The 23,801-nt window shown below is 39.6% G+C and overlaps 1 protein-coding gene across 2 annotated transcripts in view; it reads left to right on the forward strand.

Annotated features, from left to right (window-relative positions):
* fah (fumarylacetoacetate hydrolase (fumarylacetoacetase)) overlaps nucleotides 1–23,801 on the forward strand; it is a 138,398-nt gene that overhangs the window by 94,262 nt on the left and 20,335 nt on the right. The window lies entirely within an intron of this gene.

Below are 23,801 nucleotides of genomic sequence, written 5' to 3' on the forward strand. Positions count from 1 at the left end.
CTTCCACTGAACTTTCAAAGCACACTTCACCTTCAGTGCAAAGTACCATGAATGAATGACCTTTGTTGTATATTGCTGTCAGTGCTGTTTGATGTTTTGAAATAAAAGTAGATTATATACTGCAAATGGTGCTGGTGTCTTTGTTGATTCAAGTGGCATCTAATGTCTTTTAAAATTAATTTGGGGTTTATTGATGGCCAGTGGTTTCTGGGAAAAAATGTTTTAATTGTTCTAGTGGCTTTTATTTGGTAGTAAATTTACAACAAAAGTGGGTAATGAGAGAAGGGGAAGACTGGGAAGCGAACCCATGACAGCCACATTGAAAACTAGAGCCTCCGTATGTGGGTTGTGCTTAACCCCTGCGCCACCACAGCATACCCTGCCAGTAGTATTTCAAAACTCAGATTTCTATGTCAATATATACTTCACACCATTCTATGTTAGATTAACACATTCATAGTGTCAACTTTTGACAAAACACACTAGTGTTGAGTAAATCAACACTGATGTCTGTTTAATTTCATCTACTGTGAGTGTTGATTCAACTATATCACAAATAACACTTTCAAAAGTGTAATTTCTGCACCATCCAGAGTGCACCGATATAGACACTTTCAAAATGTTGAATTCAACTCTGTAGGAGTTGACTGAACACTTCCAAATTTGCTCTGTATATAAGCAGATATTTAGTCAGTGTTTGGGGAATCATGAAAAAATATTCCTACAATTTATGTATATAAAAGATGAGGAGACAGTGAAGAAGGCAATGTCAGGAGGAGGAAGAGGATCACAGAGATTCTGGGAAGCTGCATCCAAACCTGAAGCTGAAGCCTCTCTTCCTCAAGAGCTGTCTGTATGAAACAATAAAAAATAAATATTAAAAAAAAAAGTTCACACTGCACATAAACCGGAGGGAAGAATATATTTCACACACACAAATAATATGAATTTACAAACTAGAAAAAAATCAGAGGAAGGGAATAACTGGTAATGGAAGAGAACACTGTGTCAATGTTTAGAAGATACTAACATCTTCAGAAGTATCGAACTCTCCAGAGAGGAATATTATATTTTGACACACGTATCAAACAGGATATATGCAAACTCATTAAAATATTCATGCCACACTTTGAGACGCTACGATCAGATATCAAGCAGCAGAATATGACAAGGTGACTTGCCGAGATCAGGCTGCAGTTAGCGGGGTAAACACACTCCATCCGCCCGCTGAGCCTGGAGCCGCCTGGCCCCGTTAGCGGAGCTATGGTGCTCTGAAAACTCCTGAGTATATTTCAAAGAAACTGCATGAACTAAGTGTGTCAATAAAGCTATGAGGATTACTTTCTTGCCTAAAACATCTTAAAACAACTTTTTGTGACAAACTTACCTCAGTGATTCTTGAGAATAGGGACAAAACAGGTCCTATGGATAAAGCACAAAATTTGAATAAAATATACACAAAATATAATTTTTTCAAATTATATGAGTAAGTCAACACTGACTTACTTAGTCAGTGTTGACTGTTTAGTTTAGTTTTTTGACTAAACTAACCTGGGTCATGTGAGCACAACAATGTATGTTTTCCTGGTGGTTGCTGAATGTTTTTTATTTTAAACATTGTCTTTAAAATCCCTTGTCCCGGAGCAGAACTCAACACATTATAATAGTTTAAAACATCCATCCATCCATCCATTTTCTGAACACCCTTGTCCCTCAGTGGGGTCGGGAGGGGTGCTGGTGCCTATCTCCAGCTAACGTTCCGGGCGAGAGGCGGGGTACATCCTGGACAGGTCGCCAGTCTGTCGCAGGGCAACACAGACACACAACCATGCGCGCACACACACACACCTAGGGGCAATTTAGACAGACCAATTAACCTAACAGTCACGTTTTTTGGACTGTGGGAGGAAACCGGAGTACTAGTTTAAAACAATTAAAGAAATACTAAAATTATAAATTATGACAATAAAGTATAAGTAGTCATATAAATAATTATAAAAGTATCAATACATTGAATTAAAAATCTTTTTTATATATTTTCCAACTCCATTGAAACTTGTCCCTAGCTTTTGTCAACACCGTCAGACATAAAGAGAATGTAAAAACATCAGACATTATTGGGGGGCACCAGAACTTCTGAGGACCCCAGAAGTTCCTTTCTCTTCCTTTGCTAAGAGGGCTAGTTAGCTCTGGTTAGCTTATGTTATTCTTTAGTTTTTTCTTCTGTTTTATCCCCAAGTTGCTTGTCACAACCATGATTTGTCAACTCCATAACTGACAATTTACAAAACTTTGATGAAATTTGTGAAACAAATGCTTTATTTTGGTATATTGTAAAGATTTCATGGACCTGATGAGCTACAATATGGCCTCCTTCAGAATAACACCATATAAATTGAGGTAGTATGCCATTTTGTCAACTCCATCAGATGTCAACTCCATTAGAGTTTTTGACTCTTTCAGTGAAATTGTTAACAAATCTCACTTAAATGTGCGATTAATTAATTTTAATGTATTTTACATAAATTGCATTACTTCACATGTATCAAGTATTTTATTTTACTCACTAGTTTGTCACCACCTTCAGTTCTGTGTCAACTCTGTCATGCACTGTCAACTCCATCAGATGGACTTTTTGTTGTTTTTTGTTTTAAATAATATTTTTTTGTTTCTTGAGAAGCATTTGTCTGTAAAAATGAGTAAAATATCACTAATAGGGTATTTTAAAAATAATTTTATATTTATTTTTGTCAGATGGTGATGACAAAGTTCTGGGTCAGGTGATTAAAAATGTAATTTTAAAAAGAAATGTTGCAACTGGGAGCCTGCACCTTAGCATCTTTACATTTCCAAAACATTATTTGTCATATATGCATACAGTACATAAGGTTGAGAAATAATTTTTAAAAATTGTTGGGGAAAATTAAAACCCATTTTGTCCCTGTTCTCAAGAATCACTGACCTCTGTTTATTGCTGCTGGTGGCGCAGTGCAATGGCGCCCATCTTGCTGGTCCAGAGACAAGACGGGTATGGCTGCAGGATGGTTTGGAAAGCCACTCCCCGTGCTCTGGCCTTTCAAAATAAAAAACTAAACTAAAAACTCAGGCTAACCATTTTTCTCAGTGTCCAGATGTCCATTTGTTTCTCACAGCTGCAAGTCTTAAACCGACTTGCAGCTGGCAGAAAATACCTAAGTACATAGCCTGAAAAAACGAAACTGCCAGAAAATACACGCACCCTAGCTGGTCCGTGTATTTTCAGGCAGTTCGTTTTTTCGTTTGAAATGGAAAATGAAAAAACGTTTTTTCGTTTTCCGTTTAGAAAACCAAACTCCGAAATCGGATTTTTGGCTCGTTATCCGATTTCCCATTTAGTGCACAAAACAAAAATGGAAAAAACGAATAACAAGCTGTCAATTTCGACTTTCATTATTTCATTTTGGACAAGTGGTCTGACCCGGAAGTTCTCTCTGTCCGGCTTACACAGGGGGACCGTATCACACACATTATGCAGGCTGCAGGAAGACAAGCTTGTTCTTTTCAAGTTTCAGGCTATATACTGAAGTATTTTCTGCCACCCGCAAGTCAGTTTAAGTAATGCTCCTGTGAGAAACAAATAATACCGGACATCTGGTCACTGAGAAAAATGGTTAACCTGAGTTTTTAGTTTAGTTTTTTATTTTGAAAGGCCAGAGCACGGGGTAGTGGCTTTCCAAACCATCCTGCAGCCATACCTGTCGTCTCTGTACCAGCAAAATGGCCACCATTGCACTGCGCCACCAGCAGCGATAAATGGAGTTAAGTTTGTCACAAAAATTGTTTTAGGATGTTTTTAGACTAGAAAGTAGCCCTTATAACTTCATTTACACACTTAGTCCATGCAGTTTCTTTGAAATATACTCCGGAGTTTTCGGAGCAGCGTAGCTCCGCTAACGGGGCCAGGCGGCTCCAGGCTTAGCAGGCGGGTGGATTGTGTTTTCCCCGCTAACCGCGGCCTCTCTGGAGAGCTCGATACTTCTGAAGATGTTAGTATCTTCTAAACATTGACACAGTGTTCTCTTCCAATACCAGTTATTAATATTCCCTTTCTCTGATGTTTTTGTAGTTTGTAAATTATTCTTCCCTTCGATTGGCTTCTTACGTGCAGCGTGAACATTTTTTTAATATTTATTATTTTATTGTTTCATACGAGGAGAGGCCTCAGCTTCATGTTTGGAAGCAGCTTCCCAGAATCTCCCAGTGATCCTCTTCCTCCTCCTTACATCGTCTTCTTCACTATCTCCTCATCTTTTATGAGGAGATAGTGGATAGGAATATTTTTTCATGATTCCCCAAACATTGGCTGAATACCTGCTTGTCTGTTATTGTAATAAATACATTTTTATGAAAACATTTTGTCTGTTTATTTCGTAGGATTTGAGTTTAAAGCTCTGTCTACATATATATTGATACAAATTAAATATGAAATAATTCTTTTAATGTTTCTTGCTTATAAATCCAGTGCTAAGAAATAATGGAAAGAATCAACTCAAAAGTTGTTCATTATGTTTAGTCAGTTGAGAGCAATAAGTTATAAGTTTTCTAACACCAACTGATGTGCAAGATTTTTTTTAGATTAAAGCCAGAATGAAGACCTGTTTTCTTTCACAAATCCTCTTCCATAGGCTAATATTTATTTAGTTAAGCTTTTAATAATCTAATTGGCATACTTTAAAACATTTCCTGCCTGGTAGAAATAGATAAATTTTTATATTTTGGATAACATTTTCTGCTTGCTTGTTCATAACATACCAGTTTATAATTGGTATGCTATGCTATTCAGAAAGGAAAAACCTAAAGACCTATATGATTTGAATGACGGCGTTGGACAGAATGTTCTAGTCGTGGTTTGAGCGTCGTTTTAAAACCACAGCAGATTGAAGGTTGGTAAAAATTGGGCGGACTAGTGCTTTGGCCACCCAATTTCTTTATTTTTCCCCAAGTGGGAAATTTAAGTTTTAATGGAATTGGCAAATTTACATTGTGAAAGTGCAAAAATAATCTTCATTAGTTGATTGTTGCGTTATCATAGCTACAATCTGATGCAATGAGTTTAATCTTTGTGTGATTAAAAAGTTTCAGCATAAATAAATTGAAAAGTTTAAAATGTTTAAGACTTAAATATAAGATTGAACAGAACTGGCAAGCTTACTTCATAAAAGTACAACTAATACAGTTTGATTGTTGGTTTGCTATAGATACAATCTGATCCTATGAATTTAATTTTGCGTTTAATCTACTCAGTATGTCCACGATTGTCTTTCAGCAAATAACTAATTTTCTCCCAGAGTCCCTGTCTGAGATTCCACCAAATCTTTATTGAAATGCTGTTAGTAGTGGAAATGTTAACATATCATATTCTGCTTAAAGGATCCATGATTAGCTGTAACAATAGGCTTTTAGATTATTTCGTTTTTATAAATTTTAATAAAATATTGTCACACGGACGTTGCCATGTTGATCACGCTGCAATGCATTCTGGCATGTCTACAGGTCCGACTGTGCAATGAGCAATGAGTAACATCTTTAAGCCTTTTCAACTTTGAAGAACGTTCAAATTGATGGGAAAGTATAAATCGCAAGAGGTAATGAAGATGAGGAAGAGGACAGAGTTGGCTTAAGATGGTGTTTTGCTGCTGCTGCCGCCACCTTCACTTCCATAAATGAAACAATGAATGATACGTGCCTTTGGTCGGCAGTAGCAATAGCTCCGTAAACATATGAAGAATTCCCAGCGCTGCTCATCTCTGATCTTTCTCCTAGTGTCTGCAGCTCCGTGTCCTGTCTGATAACAGTTGTTTAGGGTCCGGTCTTTACCCAAATCCTGAACAGGATTTATGCAATTCATTATTTTTGTTTATGCAAAAATAATGAATTATTTTTGCATATCCAAATGATTTTAGGCATTATTTGGAGCTGTTTGGTATAACTTCATCACAGCCCAGTTTAGATATAAAAGCACCGTGCTCCCTCCCCACCTCTGCCCGCCCAATGGTGAGTCAGAATTTGATGTAGTAAAGGTTGCCATGGCAACCTGTGAGCATTGGTTGATAGTGGTACTCAGCTTTACAAATGCATGATTTATTTGCAATATTGACACAAAGTGACATGGGTCTGCTCTGGTCTGACTATTTGGTGAAGGAATGGTGTTGAACGGATGACTGTGTCAGACTGGCTGCAGTGCTGAAGAAGCAGAAAAGAATCTGCAAGCAAGCAGGGAACTTTTTTTGAGAACAAAAAGATGAAACCCTGCTTTCAAACTGAAAGCCTAAGCACAAGTATTACAAGTTCTGAGAACAACGAAATTAAATTCTGCTTTCAAAGTGAAAATGTGTGCTCTCGACTTATGGCAGTAAAATCCCCCCATACATTTGCTTGGCTGCTGGTTTAGGCCCTTTGTGGACAAAAATTGTTGGAATTCAATTGTTTTTAGCTTGTAAAGGTAACGCTCACCTGTTAAAGCCTTAATCAGTTTTGCCTGTACAAATTAATCAAAATCTTCTCTAGAGAAATGTTGAAAGTAGGTCCTTCGGAAATTGTGTTTGGCTTTAGCTCACAATTTCCAAGCCAGAAATTGGCTCGGAAATTGTGAAAATGGTCTTTTCTTTTCACCAGTCAAACTCATTATGTTAAACAACAACTCAGGGAAAGTTAGCCTTCCTGTATTTACTTTGTAGATTCCAGTACAGAACCGCATCACTAACCCAGCAGGTGAAAAAATAGCAACCTCAATGGGAGAAAAATATTATGAAAGATACAAATTTTTTGAAGTAATTATGAGCATTGGCATATGACAAACAGCAATTTTTTTAATTAACAGTTTTCCTATTAACTAAACAATTGCCGTTTGTAATATGTTGGTCTATATTTAGGCCAACATGTTGTTCAACTAATCTAGGATCCCTTTAAGGTTCAATAACACCTTGGGCCAGCCCTGCTCAGAATCAAAGAATAATCTGTGAAATGATATATCATGATAAAGGCCTTCTTAACCTGTTGTTCACAGGTTGTCATTCACAATACAGGGGTGTCAAACTCCAGTCCTCAAGGGCCGCTGTCCTGCAGTGTTTAGATGTGNAATAGCTCCGTAAACATATTAAGAATTCCCAGCGCTGCTTATCTCTGATCTTTCTCCTAGTGTCTGCAGCTCCGTGTCCTGTCTGATAACAGTTGATTAGGGTCCGGTCTTTATCCAAATCCTGAACGGGATCTGGCGGCAGTAGCTATAGCTCTGTTAGCATTTAAAAGAGCTTCCATTGCTTCCTGTCTCTTATGTTTCTCCCAGCGTATGTAGCTCTACCTTATCCAGTAGCAACTGTTCCAGAGTATGGTGTGGGGAATTTTACTGCCATAAGTCAAGAGCACACATTTTCACTTTGAAAAAATAACTTAATTTCTTTGTTCTTAAAGTGAAACTAACCCCCAAATCAACTTTTTTTTTTTTGCTGATAAACTGTCTAGATAGGATAGGATAGGTTTAGTAGTGTTCTATCTCAGTGGTCCCGAACCTTTGGATCACCGCAGACCGGTCAGGGCTTGGCAGTCTGTGGCCCGGGAGGGCGGGGGAGTCACAAGGCACAGTTTCCAATTTTGTGTCCCAATTTTCTGTTTACGACAATCTTAGTTCTGATATTGTCACCGATCATCCTGCAGTGTGTTGTGTTACGTAGAACGTTGGACCGCTGCGATCTAAAATCGGGCATTCAACATGTTGGATTGTCTTGACCCTTTTATCGCAGCGTGTGGGGTTTTCCCTGACTGGGAGCGAGAACGTAACCTGTTGAATGTGACAGGTAGCCAATCAGAAAGCACAGTGACGTAAGCACGGAGGGGAATCCTAAACACCTGGCAAGCCAAAACCGAGAGTCCGGTGGACATCGGAGATGATGTGTGGAAACAGCATGAATGTTTATTCAGTATTTCGTACAAGGAATATCAACGATAATGAGAGGAACTGGAGCGAAACCGGTACCGCACTTTTCAGCTATCATTAACCTGACAAAATAGTTCTAATGATAAGGCTGTTCATTCATTCAGGGCGTGATGCTGACTCTAGCTCGCTTAAAATGAGTCCACACACTACTGCTATTGCTTCTATATCTTCATCCGTGTTTGTTTATTCTAAATTCACGTATGGTATGTTGGGGTTTTTAGGGTTTGTAATAATGGAATCGGTTCACGTGTGTTGCTCCTGCCGTGTGGCTGGACACACAAACCAATCGAACCTGTTGTACTTTTATCAGCTCTGTGTGGTCACAGAGGTTTGGAAAATTGGCCGACAATTCTTAAATTGTGCTATATGAACCAGACTTAAGACTCACAAGCCATACTCCTCTCCTCTTGTCTCAACCACTGCCCTAAAACTCTTTGACTCTTGTCTTCAAAATAAGATACTGTGGCAGATACAATGTATGTATTTAACACCCGAATACATGCTCTTATTGTGAAGGGGAGAAGGTGAGGTGAAAAGACACCAACAGTTGTCCTTCATTCCATTTTTGGTTTTGGATGGAAGACATTGACAATAAAACAAGACTCAAATTACTTTTTCATCTTTTTTCTGCTGACTTCCACAATATAGACACGCCACAAAAATGAACATTTTACTTTCATGAAAATTTTAACTCTTAACGACAAATTAATGGGAGCCCTGAGCTTATTTCTGTGCAACGAGACAGTCCCATCTGGGAGTGATGAGAGAGACACCCGAAGTGTTGCTTATGCACAGGGTCCTTACTTGGTCTCTATGTGGCGAAACAGTTTGAGCGCTTCATTCCCTCATTAGCGAGACGGTCGACGCATATCATCCAGAAAGGTCTTGGAATGTGAGAATCACCTACCGGGATAAATCCATTCTCCTGTCTCTTCTCCTGGCCTTGTCCCTTCGCAAAGAAACTTTCCAAAGACATCTGATCTGTTTCTTACTAATTTTGCTGCTTGTGGGCTCAATGTTGGCGCGCAAGACGTAACCAAGAGAATCCGGTTATAGGATTTTCAAAATAAGAGATCCTCCAGACTCAGGTAATGCATATAACGGAAATAATTAATTATTTCTTGTGAGGCCCGGTACCAATTGGTCCGCGGACTGGGGGTTGGGGATGACTGTTTTATCTCTTTGTTTCTGTGCAAATTTAGACATGTTTATGCAATTCATTATTTTTGTTTATGCAAAATAATGCTTTTAGGCATTATTTGGTGCAGTTTGGTATAACTTCATCACAGCCTGGTTTAGATAGTTAGATAGTTTAGAGCACAGTGCTCCCTCCCCACCTCTGTCCGCCCAATGGTGAGTTAGAATTTGGTGTAGTAAAGGTTGCCATGGCAACCTGTGAGCATTGGTTGATAGTGGTACTCAGCTTTACAAATGCATGATTTATTTGCAATATTGACACAAAGTGACATGGGTCTGCTCTGCTCTGACTATGTGGTGAAGGCATGGTGTTGAACGGATGACTGTGTCAGACTGGCTGCAGTGCTGAAGAAGCAGAAAAGAATCTGCAAGCAAGCAGGGAACTTTTTTTGAGAACAAAAAGATGAAACCCTGCTTTCAAACTGAAAGCCTAAGCACAAGTATTACAAGTTCTGAGAACAACGAAATTAAATTCTGCTTTCAAAGTGAAAATGTGTGCTCTCGACTTATGGCAGTAAAATCCCCCCATACATTTGCTTGGCTGCTGGTTTAGGCCCTTTGTGGACAAAAACTGTTGGAATTCAATTGTTTTTAGCTTGTAAAGGTAACGCTCACCTGTTAAAGCCTTAATCAGTTTTGCCTGTACAAATTAATCAAAATCTTTCTAGAGAAATGTTGAAAGTAGGTCCTTCGGAAATTGTGTTTGGCTTTGGCTCACAATTTCCAAGCCAGAAATTGGCTCGGAAATTGTGAAATTGGTCTTTTCTTTTCACCAGTCAAACTCATTATGTTAAAAAACAACTCAGGGAAAGTTAGCCTTCCTGTGTTTACTTTGTAGATTCCAGTACAGAACCGCATCACCAACCCAGAAGGTGAAAAAATAGCAACCTCAATGGGAGAAAAATATTATGAAAGATACAATTTTTTTGAAGTAATTATGAGCATTGGCATATCACAAACAGCAATTTTTTATTTAACAGTTTTCCTATTAACTAAACAATTGCTGTTTGTGATATGTTGGCCTATATTTAGGCCAACATGTTGTTCAACTAATCTAGGATCCCTTTAAGGTTCAATAACACCTTGGGCCAGCCCTGCTCAGAATCAAAGAATAATCTGTGAAATGATACATCACGACAAAGGCCTTCTTAAACTAATTTAGAATAATGAAGAGTGTGCAAGAGTCCGTCTATGTATGGTTTAAGTATGTTTCTGCTACACTTTTAACTTTTTCCAGAATATATTTCTGTTTTTCTCTTTGGTATATAACCATGGAATAACAGCTCCCCAAAAAACCTTTTCACTTTGTTCTGCCATTCTACAATGAATAAATTAGCTGAACTAAAACAAACGTATTTTATTTTGTTCATTTTGTTTACTTTACTAATTTGATAGAAATTCATTCCATTTGTGCTTCAGTGTTGTGACTGTGAGACCACCTTTGTTAATTTTTTTTTCCAACCTTATTTTGCAGGATCCCCAACCTCTCCCATATCTACAACATGAAGATGCATATTCCTTCAACATTAACCTGTTTGTGTCACTCAAGGGTACTGTACACATCCAAACACACACAAGAAACTTGCAAAAATTCGGTGTACATTGAACTACAGATGAAAGAGTTTTTATTTGTCATATACAATCATCTACAGTTGAAACTACAAGTTTGCATGCAGAACATTTTTTTTTTCTGCAAGTGAGATTGTGAGAATCTGAAGTTAAATGAGACCAATCTTCTCTTGTGTTAGATTAGTTACAATTACAATTATTTATGATTATAAATGCTAGAGAACTTAGTGAACACATTTATTAGGATTTTTTTTTGCCATTTTTTATTTCAGAAGTTTACATACATATGGTCAACATCAGCTGCGACAGACTGGTGACCTGTCCAGGGCGTACCCTGCCTCTCGCCCGAAAGGTTAGCTGGAGATAGGCTCCAGTAACCCTCCCGACCCCATTAGGGAGAACGGTGTATAGAAAATGGATGGATGGTCAACGTCAGAGATTATTGTCGTTTTAACTGTATGACTTCTTTCATATCATAAAATTCCTCAAATATTTTTAGACAACCATGTCTACCCTTGGAACAATCAACACCCGATCCAGGATCCTTAAATTAAAGTCTTTTTTCATACGAAACAAACTGTAAATCATAATTTTAATTGCTTTTCTAATGTGCCGTCCAATTAAAAAAATTGGATGGAAAACAGGTAATGTAAATTCCAAAATCTTCTTTGACAATGTCTTTTGTATCAGGAATGTAAAAAACACATGTCCATGTTCCTATATTACATGACTTTTAATGAAAAATAGCTGTCTGTTCAAATAATAATAGTAATATAAAACAAATAATTATAAAAATTAATACAAAATCCATATTTCATAAAAAAAGTTAATATTTGTCTACTAGAGGAACTATTTGAACCATGTCTTATTTATGTACATGGAAACATCCTTCAACAGAATTTTTTTTCACAGTTTTTAACAATTTTTGTCCCACGGTGAAGGGTTCCGGTGTACCAGGAGCAAAGTTAAAGGTAAATGTAAATATGCTGATTTACACAAAGATCCAGCCATCCATTTTCTTTACACCCTTGTCCCGAGTGGGGTCGGGAGGGGTGCTGGTGCCTATCTCCAGCGAATGTTTCGGGCGAGATACGGGGTACACCCTGAACAGGTTGCCAGGTTGCAGGGCATTACACAAAGATATAAATATAAAATGAAAAAGAAATAAAATCTGAATAGTCTCTTTTATGTGAAGTCACATGGGCGCGGCACAGAAGATTGGCAGCCGACTAGGTGCTCTCCGTGCTCACATGTCGGTGCTCGCTAACGTGATTAGTTGACAATAATGTTGTAAGGGGCTTTTATTTAGTGTCACTCCCCTTAATTGAGGTAGTATAGTCTGGTTATAGACATTTTCTTATGAAGAAAAGTATTACAATCTCGCAATGGTCACAGGCCACGTTCCCACCTGCTGCTGCAGGTGGGAACCTGCAGCAGTCCTTCATGAGCAGAACATGAAGGAACACCTCCTCCACCTAATCTGGCCAGTTTATTTTCGGAAGTGGTTAAAATGAGTAACATGCTATAAAAAAAGGTACTGATGTTTCCTACAATAACAGTAACAATAACTGCTTTGAATTTGTGTTGTTTCATCATTAGTGACCATGTAGTCTGATGTTTTTGTTGTTCTCTTGGTTTGTTTTACTTCATGTCTGTTTGGACTTCAAAATGACAATTGTTCTCTGTGGTGCCAAAGCTTGTAAGCTGATGCTACCTGAGCTTTATTATTTGGGTATAAAGTTCCCTGTCATTAGCTGCGCTGCCAGGCCAGCATTGACTTATTCTGCTAGTGACATAACTAAAGAGCTGGCAGAGAAAAGGTTTTCACTGCAGTGAAAAAGCTGCAGGAGTGCAACATTATATAAACCTCAAAAATAAGTCTCAAAAATCCTTGTGCGCTTGCAACCTGATCTGTGTGTGAATGCAGTTTTGTCTGTATCAGGCGACTCGTGCACAGTTAACATTTGTAGCTGTAGGAGGAGGTTTGAATTAATAAATATCAAATTTGTGAGGTTGAAGTTGACAAATCTGTATGTAAGATTTTATGTTTGTAGAGACTGTAATTGTGCATGTGTACTTTTATTTTGTATTTGTTTCTTAATAGTACTGTGTGCATTTAACCACATATTTACAAGTACCTGGAGTTGCGCACAAAATGTTTTTTTTATGGTTTACAAGTCATGTTTCACAGATACAAATATCCAAAGTTACATATGAAGAGGATTACATGGATTACAAATCCAGTTTCACACACGCACGGTTATTTTGAGACCATTTTCTCTCCATACCACTGAAGCATTTTTTTTTATGGGCAAATCTATAGCAGATGCTTCAAGGAAGAGAAAAATATTTTTTGTAAAATTCAAGAATTAGGAAGGGAAATCAGAAAATTTGGTTAGTTATTATGATGATTTATTTTAACAAGGCAATTGTGGGCTTAAGTTTCAGTTAAATGAAATTTGAAACAAAAAAGTGGAATATTCCCTGTTCAATATAAAAACTTCATTTTATGAAGAAGAAACTGGACTGGATTGCTTTTTATTTAACTCTTTGAAACTCTTTAGGGAAACTAACACTAACACTCATGTTGTGAATTAACACTGTATTTTTAACATACAACACTTACACTGGAAATCTAAAACTTTTGAATTTGCTGTGTAGCTACAATCTGATGCTATGAGTTTAATCTTTGAGTTTGAGCTTTGTTTGTTCTTACAAATCAAACTGTGATCATAACTTATTGCTCTTTAGGTTCGCCAATTAAATCAGTCCTCCTCTCCCAGATTTCACTAAATTTAACACAGAAGTTGTAAGCGGTACTGATGTGTTTAGCAGCAAGAGGGGCCCCTAAGTCACATTCTGCTCCAGGCCTCATGCAGCCTTGGACTGGCCCTGCATGATGAGTTAAATCCGCTGCGCTACGCAGAGATGCACAACAAACGGGATATTTAATTTAATGCTGCTAATGTGGCTTTAGTAGCTCTTCCATTTTGTGTCTGTTGAGTTTTTAACAAGGGGACACAGAAACTATTTTGGTTGGTCCAGTTAATGGGACGAGTTTCTCAGCCGCGCGCATTAACTCTGGTTCACTAAGTGGACAAAGCATTTGGTATGGTTTGATGCATCATGTAACTGGAAAAATACTATTACTAATAATAAAATAATATACAACCAGCATGATGCGTGACTGCGAAGCGGCGAGTGCGAAAGCGCCTCACCAGGCTGAACCTGCATGATGAGGTTAGCGCTGGTTCGTTAACCAGCAACGCTCCGACCAACCGGGAACACAGACATAAACTTGATCAGCACAGATAGAGCCGGGCGCTGGACAGCGTATTGAGATGGAAAAGCCGCACAAAATTCTTTGTCCACAAACATAAATCATTCTCACCGCTCTCTCAATGCACCTCTGAAAGCTCCACTACAAGTTATTCCTGCGGTTCACGTAGAGCTGCGCAACCAGAGCTAACGCGGTGGGGTTTAAACTCCTACCTTGATCAAAAACTCTGGAAAGAAACATAATTATTCACAGGGGGTTGATGCAAATATCCATACAGGTTAGCTTGTGTCCAGTTTGAGTGAACGGAGGCGTGGATCCGCGCCGAGGTAAACTTAAGTCATCCATCTGCTGCAGCGTGCGAGGCAACGCGCAGAGGTGCCAGCGGTGTGATTGGTCAGTGCGCTGCCGGTTTTAAATGCATAAACTATAAACCTATCTTCTATAAACATATCTTTTAAGAATAAATCTGCTCTGGCAGTGAAACGCTTAGAGAAACAGACGACTGCAATACGGCAAAAAAAATAAAATTGCTTTTTTTATTTTTTTATTTTTAATTTTTCTAAAAACATAAACAAGAAATGCTTAGCCTGGCAGCAGGGCTAGCAAAGCATGGCGGGCAGCCAGGCATATAATACACTGGCAGAAACCCTGTGTTCAGTGCATTGGGCTCTCTCAGTTGTTGTGAAGTCAAATCAGAAAAAGAAAAGAAAAAAGACATGGGCTCACTGTGTTCCACACGGACATAAAAGAGGGATGGACAATGAGAAAAGCGGAAGAGAAAGCTAAACAAAAAGGACGGGCGTTGCGGACTCTTTTGATCAGAGATCCTAGTCGACCTGTGCAGAACTGGATGAATCTGTGGATGGGCAGAGAGGCAGCCAAAGACAAGACAAAAGACAAAAGCCTTATTGTTTATGAGATTGGACTGCAAGGTTGCCTACATTCCTCCAGCCGGGCCTCCAGCTTTGCCAGCCGGCCCATTAACTGATTGATTTTTATGATCGAACTGATTTTTGTTTTGTTGAATAATGGATTTGGGTGTTAAGTTAACTTGAAGCTATTTGTATTTATTTTTCTTCTTTTTGGGTTTGTTTAAAGGTTTTTACCGGCTTCTGGACCAATTGTGAACATGTCCTGACACACACTAATAAATAAATGGAGGATAAAATTGGTCCTTCAAGTAAAATCTTGTTGATTAAAGTTTGCATCAATTTATCCATCTCTTTTCAAGTGGGGAAGCTGCACAGTTTAAAAAAGAACTTGACAGTAAAAACTAGCTACAAACTGCTGGAGAACAAAAAAAACTAATTGAAGGATCTTGATAAAGAAGAGACAGTTGCTGACATTTGTTTGCTTCACATCTGTGAACAACTGAGAATGATTCAAAAGATGGCAGAGTCAGCTAATGGGAAGACTGTTGAACAATTAAAGATGGAGAGAACGACAGCGAAGATGTCCCTAAGTTGATTGATCAATAATATAACTCGGACACATGAGGACATGACTGAAGAGGAATTAAAGGACAGTTTCCATAAGCTCAACATAGAGGCTGGAAAAGTAATGACAGCAAATTATGATCTGGAAGCAAGTCTCATCGCAGAAGTGGAATCCAAATTGGGTGAAGATGAAGAAGCCGTACTGATTGAACAGCAGAAATCTGACCTGGAAAAAACAGCAAAAGAATGTGAAGCAAAGGCTTAATCCAGGAGACCCTGTGGAGAACTTTTGGAAAGACTGAACTGTTAATTGCACTTCATGTAGCAGAATCAGAATGTGGGCATGTTGCCACTATTAAACCGGGAGTGGAAAAAGAGGCATATGACTTCACTCTCAGCCACCTGAAGGAACTTTTAAAGGCTGTGTTAAGGAATATTTTTATGAATTAGTTAATTTTGGAAAAAGTTTGGCTCTCTCTCTTCCTTTGTGATCCCGGGTCCTCTCGCGACGGCCACCTGTAGTCACTCAGAAGAAAACAGTAATCCGTGTTGACGTCACAGAATTGCAGTTTAATCTAATAGAAGACAACGCATAAAATTACAACACAAACTGCAGAACAACAGAGACATACATTCGCTTACCTGACATAAATGGAAAGAAGAAGGAAAGAAAGAAAGAAAAGCAAAGACGTCTTTGGAGAATTGCAAAAGCAAATCTAATTTGTTACTTCTGTGTAGAAAGTTTTATAGTGAAGGCGTATTCTTATCTTTAATTTATTCAAATAAGGTGTATCTTTGCTCATCCAATCCAGGAGCTATCTCTGACCCTCTCTCAAGCCAGGAACTCCTGCTGTGTTTACGGCCTTTCACAGATGACTGTGAAAAGCTACAACTTCTACTTTATTGTTTTCCCACACAGACAAAAGGCAATTCAAACGATCCTAGCAAATCATCTGCTGTAACTACAGGTAAAATAAAGGTCAAAAAGCCAGAATACGTTACTGATTTTAAAACCACAATTAGACTATTTGAATCAAGACATGTTAAGTTTTAAAACTAGCTTATTTTAAATTTATTTTCGTAACAGCTGCAAAAGAAGCTCATTGTCACTGGAAAAGATGGATCCCTCATGGCCATCTGGATGAAATCCAAGATCGGCTGAGAGGATTGGAACTTAGTGTCCCCAATCTGGTCTCCAGGACAACAGAGTTCATTCATGCAAAGCTAAAAAAAGATGAAGAAAAAAAAGGAGCAAATTGTAACTTCCCAAAATTATTCTTTACCAACAATCAAGCTGAAACCAACATCTCTCCCAAAGTTTCATGGAAATAAACGTGATTTTTACAGATGGAAAAGGGACTGGGAAGCACTTCAAAAGCAAGGAGAACCAACCGGTTCAAAAGAGTTGAAAAAAGTGCAGCTCCTGGACAGTCTATACGAGAAAATTACGAGACCTTTGCTTAACCTCCTATAGCACACCAGAAGATATTTTTCAAGTCCTTGAGAACCGCTATGGAAATCAGACAGCCATTGCAAATGAAATTGTGGAGGAGCTACAGAGAATTCCTGCAGTTAGAGGTTACCAGCCAAGAAGAATTGTGGAGTTGATTCAAGCTGTTGAGAAAGCTCTTAAGGATTTAAGTGACCTTGGAAACACCGACGCCATTAAAACCCTCTGGTGACAAAGTCAATTGAAACTAAGATTCTTGAAGCTTTGAAGAAGGAGTGGCTCATTTATTCTTCTGATAAAAGGAATGCTGTGGTACCAGAGAATCGATTTGATCACCTCCTTGCATTTCTGAAAGATCAAGAAAATATTTATGAGCAACTAGAGCAACTGAGAAAGGAGTCAAGTAGACGAGAGACCCGAGTGGAGCAAAGACACGCCAGAACCAAGTCAGTCAAAGCAGGTGATGACTTTGCAAGCTGTGTTGTCTATGGCGATGGAAAGCACAGAAAAAGAATCTACTTTTGCAAACAGTTCAGAACATTATTAACTGAGAAAAGAGCTGCTGTCAAGAAGGTAGGAGCATGCACCAAGTGTTTGGAAATACATGATGATAAATCATACTGCAAACCTGGGTTTTTGTGCAAGAATCAAAGCTGCAGGAATGGGGATGATCCACATCACTATTATCTATGCCCAAGTGCTGAAGCTAAGAAAAGCAACACAGTCCAGAGGAGGAACCAAATCAGTCCAGAAGACGACAAAGTAGCAGAAGGTACACACAGGATCAAGAAGAATTTCTTAAGAAATTGCCACCCGAGTTGGCCAAACATTGTAGAAATGTATTTTCAAATACTGCATCTAAAGTCTTTAATACAACTCAGAATAAGTCAAATCTTCTGATGGATAGTGGAGTGCAGGAACTGCCAGTGTTAATGATGCTTCTTGAAGTAACTGCAAATGCTGGACAAAAGATTAATTTGATTTGGCATCAGATACAAATTACATAACACATAAGGCTGCAAGCAGATTAAACCTCAAAAGTAAGGAGATCACGCTCATTGTCCATGGAGTTGGAGGGATGAAAGTTTGCGTGGAGACAAAACGTTACCTCCTGAAGATTTGTGTGAAAACCTCCAGAGGCACTTTTAAACCTTACCAGCTTGTTTGTTATGGACTTGACAGCATTGCAGATATTCATAAGCATGTTAAAGCAAAACAGCTGCAAAGATTTTTTCCAGATGTGCCACTGGATGAAATTGTAAGACCCAGAGAAATAAGCTTACTCGTAAGCCACAGGGAAGGTCAGTTGACACCACAAAGAATTAGAGTTGTGGGGAACCTTGTACTCTGGGATGGCACTTTAGGAAAAGTGGTTGGAGGAACTTATCCAGAACTGTTTGAGGAACTTGCCATGACAGTTCATACAACCAAAAGACATTTTGCAAGGTCAATGAGGACAGCTGCTGTGAGATATGAATAATTCATTCATGAAATCCCACAGCATCCACCATTAAAATCATCAGGTCTCCATCTAACTTAAGGCATCAAAGACTGCAACTACAAGCCTAGATTTCTTGGAGTGGTGGAGGTGGGACAGTATTGGCGCGGCTTGTGAACCCAAGTGTGGAGGTTGTCTTTGTGGAAACTGTCAGCTGGGAGGAAAAGCGATGACACTTGCTGAAGAAAGGGAGCTTGAAATAGTGAAGGAAGGCCTCACCTGCAATGAAGGAGACAGACACACTGACGAACCTCATTGGCATGCTAGGCACCCATGGCTGGAAGATTTAGCATCCCTGCCAGACAACAGAAATGCAGTCAAAGCTACATTTTTTAGAACAGAGAAGCAACTGACTAAAGAACCTGACTGGAAAGCTGCTTACACTGAACAAGTGCATGACATGCTTCAGCGTGGAGCTGCAATGAAATTGTCTCAGGAAGCAATCAGCAAATGGAAAGGCCCAGTGTGGTATGTAAGCCACTTAATTGCTCTGAATCCACACTCTGTGACAACTCCTGTAAGACTTGTGTGGAATAGCAGTCAGAAATTTAAAGGGACAAGTATGAATGACCTGCTGATGTAAGGCCCAGATGTCCTAAACCAGATCCGTGCTGTCCCATTAAGGTTCCGAGAAGGAGCTTATGCTGCATTAGGAGATATAAAGAAAATGTATAATTCTGTTTGACTGGAAGAAAGAGAAGTTATCCTGCACAGATTTATTTGGCGTGATTCAGAGGATGAAAAAGTTGGAGATTATGCAATAACAAGAGTGAACATTGGAGATAAACCTGGAGGATGCATTGCACAGTTGGCGATGCGGGAAACTGCAAATTTACTCTCATTTATTTGTCTTAAAGAGGAGCGGCAAGTCATCCAGAATAACAGCTATGTTAACATTCTGACGTCCCACAATGACCCAAACAGGTTAAAGAAAATCACAGAAAATGTGGAGTGCATTCTTAAAGCTGGTGGTTTCAAACTTAAACCCTGGGTGTTTTCTGGGCAAAGTGGGAGGAAAGATTGTAACAACAAACAGGATGAAGTGAAAGGAAAGACCATGGTTCTACCAAACCAAATGCGTGATGAGGACAATAAAGTACTCGGTCTGGGGTACACTGTGGAGGAGGATAAACTCCATGTCATAGTTAGCATAATTTTTTCAAAAAGGGAAAAAAAAGATGCGACTTTGACAAGACCTCCAGTTGGACCAAATCAGAAGTCAAACACCAAATCCTTTGACAAGGCGAGAGCTCCTTAGTCAGGTGTCTGGTCTGTATGACCCACTTGGCTTGGTAACTCCTGCAAAATAGAAGGGGGTAATCCTGGTGCGGAAAGCCTTCCAAGAGGCAAAGAATGTGAGTAACCAAGTAAAAGACACCTGGGATTTAGCACTCTCAAATGGCCTTAGAGAAGATGCAACCAAGCACTTTGAAGAGTACACTCAGCTTAGTAAGATCCAATTTGACAGAGCATTAACTCCCTTTCATAACTGCAGTGACTCCTTAGCAATTACATTTTCAGATGGAAGTGAATATGCTTATGGAGCAGTGTTGCATCTGAGGTGGGGATCAGTTCAAGACCCAATCATCAGGCTGGTGGAATCCAAGGCTAGGCTAACTCCATTGGATCAAAAAGCTGAGGCTGTTAAAGCACAGATATGTGGAGCTGTGCTCGCATCACGATTAAAGAAGTACTTTGAGATGCACAGCCAAATCAAAATTGAGAGGTGGCATCACCTCACTGATAAACAGTTCTTGGAGCAATTTAAAGAGAGAGCTATGGGTTTCAATCATTCTTTGCAAATAGAATTGGAGAGATCCAGAGCAATACAAGAATCCAAGATTGGTGGTGGATTCCTGGGGATCAAAACATTGCTGAGGAGCCAGCCCTCAAGATCTTGATATGCTCTCAGGGACATTTTCCTTGCTGCTCAGATGGGTGCCAACTTTCCCAACACAACCACAGATAGGTTGGTGGTTTATCAAGACAAAGAGTCTGGATTATTAGTCTGTGGCAGCAGTATACAGATCTTTAGAGAAGACAGAGTTGCAGTTCCCATCATACCCCATGATGCCTGGGTGTCAACACTGTTGGGCCGAGAAGCTCACAATGCTGCACATGATGGAATTGCTGGGACCCTACTGAGGATGAGGCAGAAAGCATGGGTTGTAAAAGGACAGAGGATAGCCCAAAAGATTGTTGACAGCTGAATGGTCTGTAGGAAAGCTCGAACTCTGAAGTGTCAGCAGTTAATGGGTGATTTGCTGCCTGAGAGGGCTGAGCCTGCCCCTCCTTTCAAGTTCATTTCAGTCGATCTCTTCGGGCCTTATCATGTCAGAGATGATGTCAAAAAAAGGGTGACGATTAAGGTCTGGGGAGTCGTCTTTTGCTGTATGACCAGTAGAGCTATTCACACCGAATTGGCAAGCTCGCTTTCCACTGAAAGTTTCCTGATGGCTTATCAGAGATTTACTGCGATCCAAGGTTATCCACAGAAGATCTCGTCTGATGCAGGCACCAATTTTATTGGAGCAAAACCAGTTTTGGAGGAGCTGTATAGATATCTGGGCACCCAAAATATATCAGGTTTGAAAGAAACTGCAGTAAAGAATGGGACTGAGTGGGTGTGGAAAATCCTTCTCGCTGACTCACCTCACAGGAACGGAGCTGATGAAGCTGCTGTTGGCATTGTGAAAAGAGCTTTCCAGAGTCTTGGTCAAGAATTTGCATCAACTTTTAGTGAATTTTATGCAACTCTTTATAACGCTGCCAATCTTGCAAATGAGCGCCCAATCAATGCCAGAATACAGAGTCAAGAGGGTTGTATTCAGTACATCACTCCTAACAGTCTTTTCCTTGGACGAGCATCTCAGAGTGGTGATGAGAAAATGTTCGATTTTTCCAGCTATTCATTCAAACGACTTAGAGCTATGCAAAATGAGGTTACTAAGTTCTGGAACAGTTGGAGGCAGCTGGCTGATCCCAACCTTTTTGTGAGGAGCAAATGGCACGCTTCCCAGAGAAATGTTGCTGTTGGGGACATCATCTGGTTGTGTGACCAAAATGCACTTAGGACAGTTTAAGCCGGGCAAAGTTGTAAGTGCTAATCCCGACAAGAATGATGTTGTGAGGGACATAAATGTCCATGTTGTTAAGCAAAGATCAACTCATCCACCAAAGAAAGATAAAATCAAGACCAGCATTCTTCACAGGGATGTTAGGAGGCTCATTATCTTAATACCGGTAGAGGAACAAATGGAAAGCCAAGCCAGAGAGGAATAAAACTCCAGATGTACCAAATACGACAGCGGAACTGCGATCTTCCCAGTGGTTCATGGAAAGATCGAGTGGGAGGTGTGAAGTCAAATCAGAAAAAGAAAAGAAAAAAAAGACATGCGCTTACTGTGTTCCACACGGACCTAAAAGAGGGACGGACAATGAGAAAAGCGGAAGAGAAAGCCAAACAAAGAGGATGGGAGTTGCGGACTCTTTTGATCAGAGATCCTAGTCGACCTGTGCGGAAATGGATGAATCTGTGGACGGGCAGAGAGGCAGCCAGGCCTCCAGTTTTGCTGGCCGGCCCATTAACAGCAACGTCTGAATTGAAGTGGTGGATTGTGGCGTTGATTGATTGATTTTTATGATCGAACTGATTGTTGTGTTGTTGAATAATGGATTTGGGTGTTAAGTTAACTTGAAGCTATTTATATTTATACAATAAATATACATGACTAATATTGAAAAGTAAATATATTTATATTTAAATAAATGTAAATATTATGTAAATGTAAATCAGTGGTCCCCGGACCGGTACCGGTCTGTGGACCAATTGGTACCGGGCCGCGCAAGAAATAATTAAATATTTCTGTCTTATGTATTACTTGAGTCTGGAGGATCTTTTATTTTGAAAATCCTTTACTTGCGTGCTAACACTGAGCTCTCAAGCAGCAAAATGAGTAAGAAACAGATCAGGTGTCTTTGGAAAGTTTCTTTGCAAAGGGGAAAAGGACTAGAGAAGAGACAGGAGGATGGATTTATCCCAGACCAGTAGGTGAGTCCCACTTTACAAGCCCGCTCTGCGTAACATGCGGCGACTGGCTGCTAATGAGGCAATGAAGCCTTCAAACTGCTTCGCCACATAGAGACAGAGCACGCTGTGCATACAAGCAACACTTCAGGTGTCATTGTCTCCCATCACTCCCAGATGGGACCGTCTCGCTGCAGAGAAACAAACTCAGGGCTCCCGTTGGTCATTATCGTGAGTTAAATTTTTCACGAAAGTAAAATGTTCATTTTTGTGCCGCATCTGTATCTTATTTTGAAGGGATATGTAAACGTTACCATAGCGACCAGAGTCAGAGAGCGTTTGGGCAGTGATCGAGAGGAGAGGAGTAGAGCTTGTGAGTCTTAAGTCTGGTTTGGGCGGCAAGATTTAAGAATTGTCGGCCGATTCTCCAAACCTCTGTGACCACAGAGCTGATAAAAGTACAACAGGTTAGATCGGTTCGTGTTCAGCCACACGGCAGGGCCAATACACCACACACGAACCGATTCCACTCACGAACATCCCGATTCCAGAGGATAATCCAGTAAAATCCCCCAACATAACATACGGGAATTTAGAATAACCAAACACGGATGACGATGTAGAAGCAATAGTGGCAATAGTGACAGTTTGTGGGCTCATTTTAAGAGATAAAAGACATAACAAAAAGAAAAGGCGGTGGATAAATGTTAAGAAGCAATAAGATTTTCTGTAACGTTTAAGTTCTAGAATGTCTATGTGAACCTTTTGTTTGTGAAATGTTTGTTACCTTTTTGGGTGTGTCCTTGTGGCGGCCATCTTGAAACCTACTAAGGAGGAGGCCCGCCTCAAACCCAGCTGTTTTATAGAAGGAGCCATGTTTGCTGGAGTTTGACTGGCTGAGCAGTTAATTGAGAAGGCGGAGACAACAGCATATAAAGAGACTGCTGGCTGAAGTTTGAGAGAGACTGAAAGCTAAGAGACTGATGGGAAAGCTGCCATTTTGTCTCGTTAGTGAACTATGCTGTGCTGAAGGAGGCCTAATAAATCACCTTTGTTTATGGTACAGTCAACTTTGCCGAGTTTTCCTTCCACACCACAACTCTCAGTGTAACAATAAAAGACGACGGGAGCAGCCACTCTATTTGCTGCACTATGATATGGAGGCAACTATGTTTTTTCAAAGTTAAAATTTTGAACTGAATAAACATATATAATAATGACCTTTACATATAATAAAAATTTCCAAATATCATCTCCGATATCCACCAGACTCTCAGTTGCACGATATGTTAGCTATTTGGGATTCCCCTCCGTTCTTATGTCACCGTGCTTTCTGATTGGCTACCTGTCACATTCAACAGGTTGTATTCTC

This window comes from Poecilia formosa, unplaced genomic scaffold (genome assembly GCF_000485575.1).
Source record: "Poecilia formosa unplaced genomic scaffold, Poecilia_formosa-5.1.2 Scaffold511, whole genome shotgun sequence".
NCBI lineage: Eukaryota > Metazoa > Chordata > Actinopteri > Cyprinodontiformes > Poeciliidae > Poecilia > Poecilia formosa.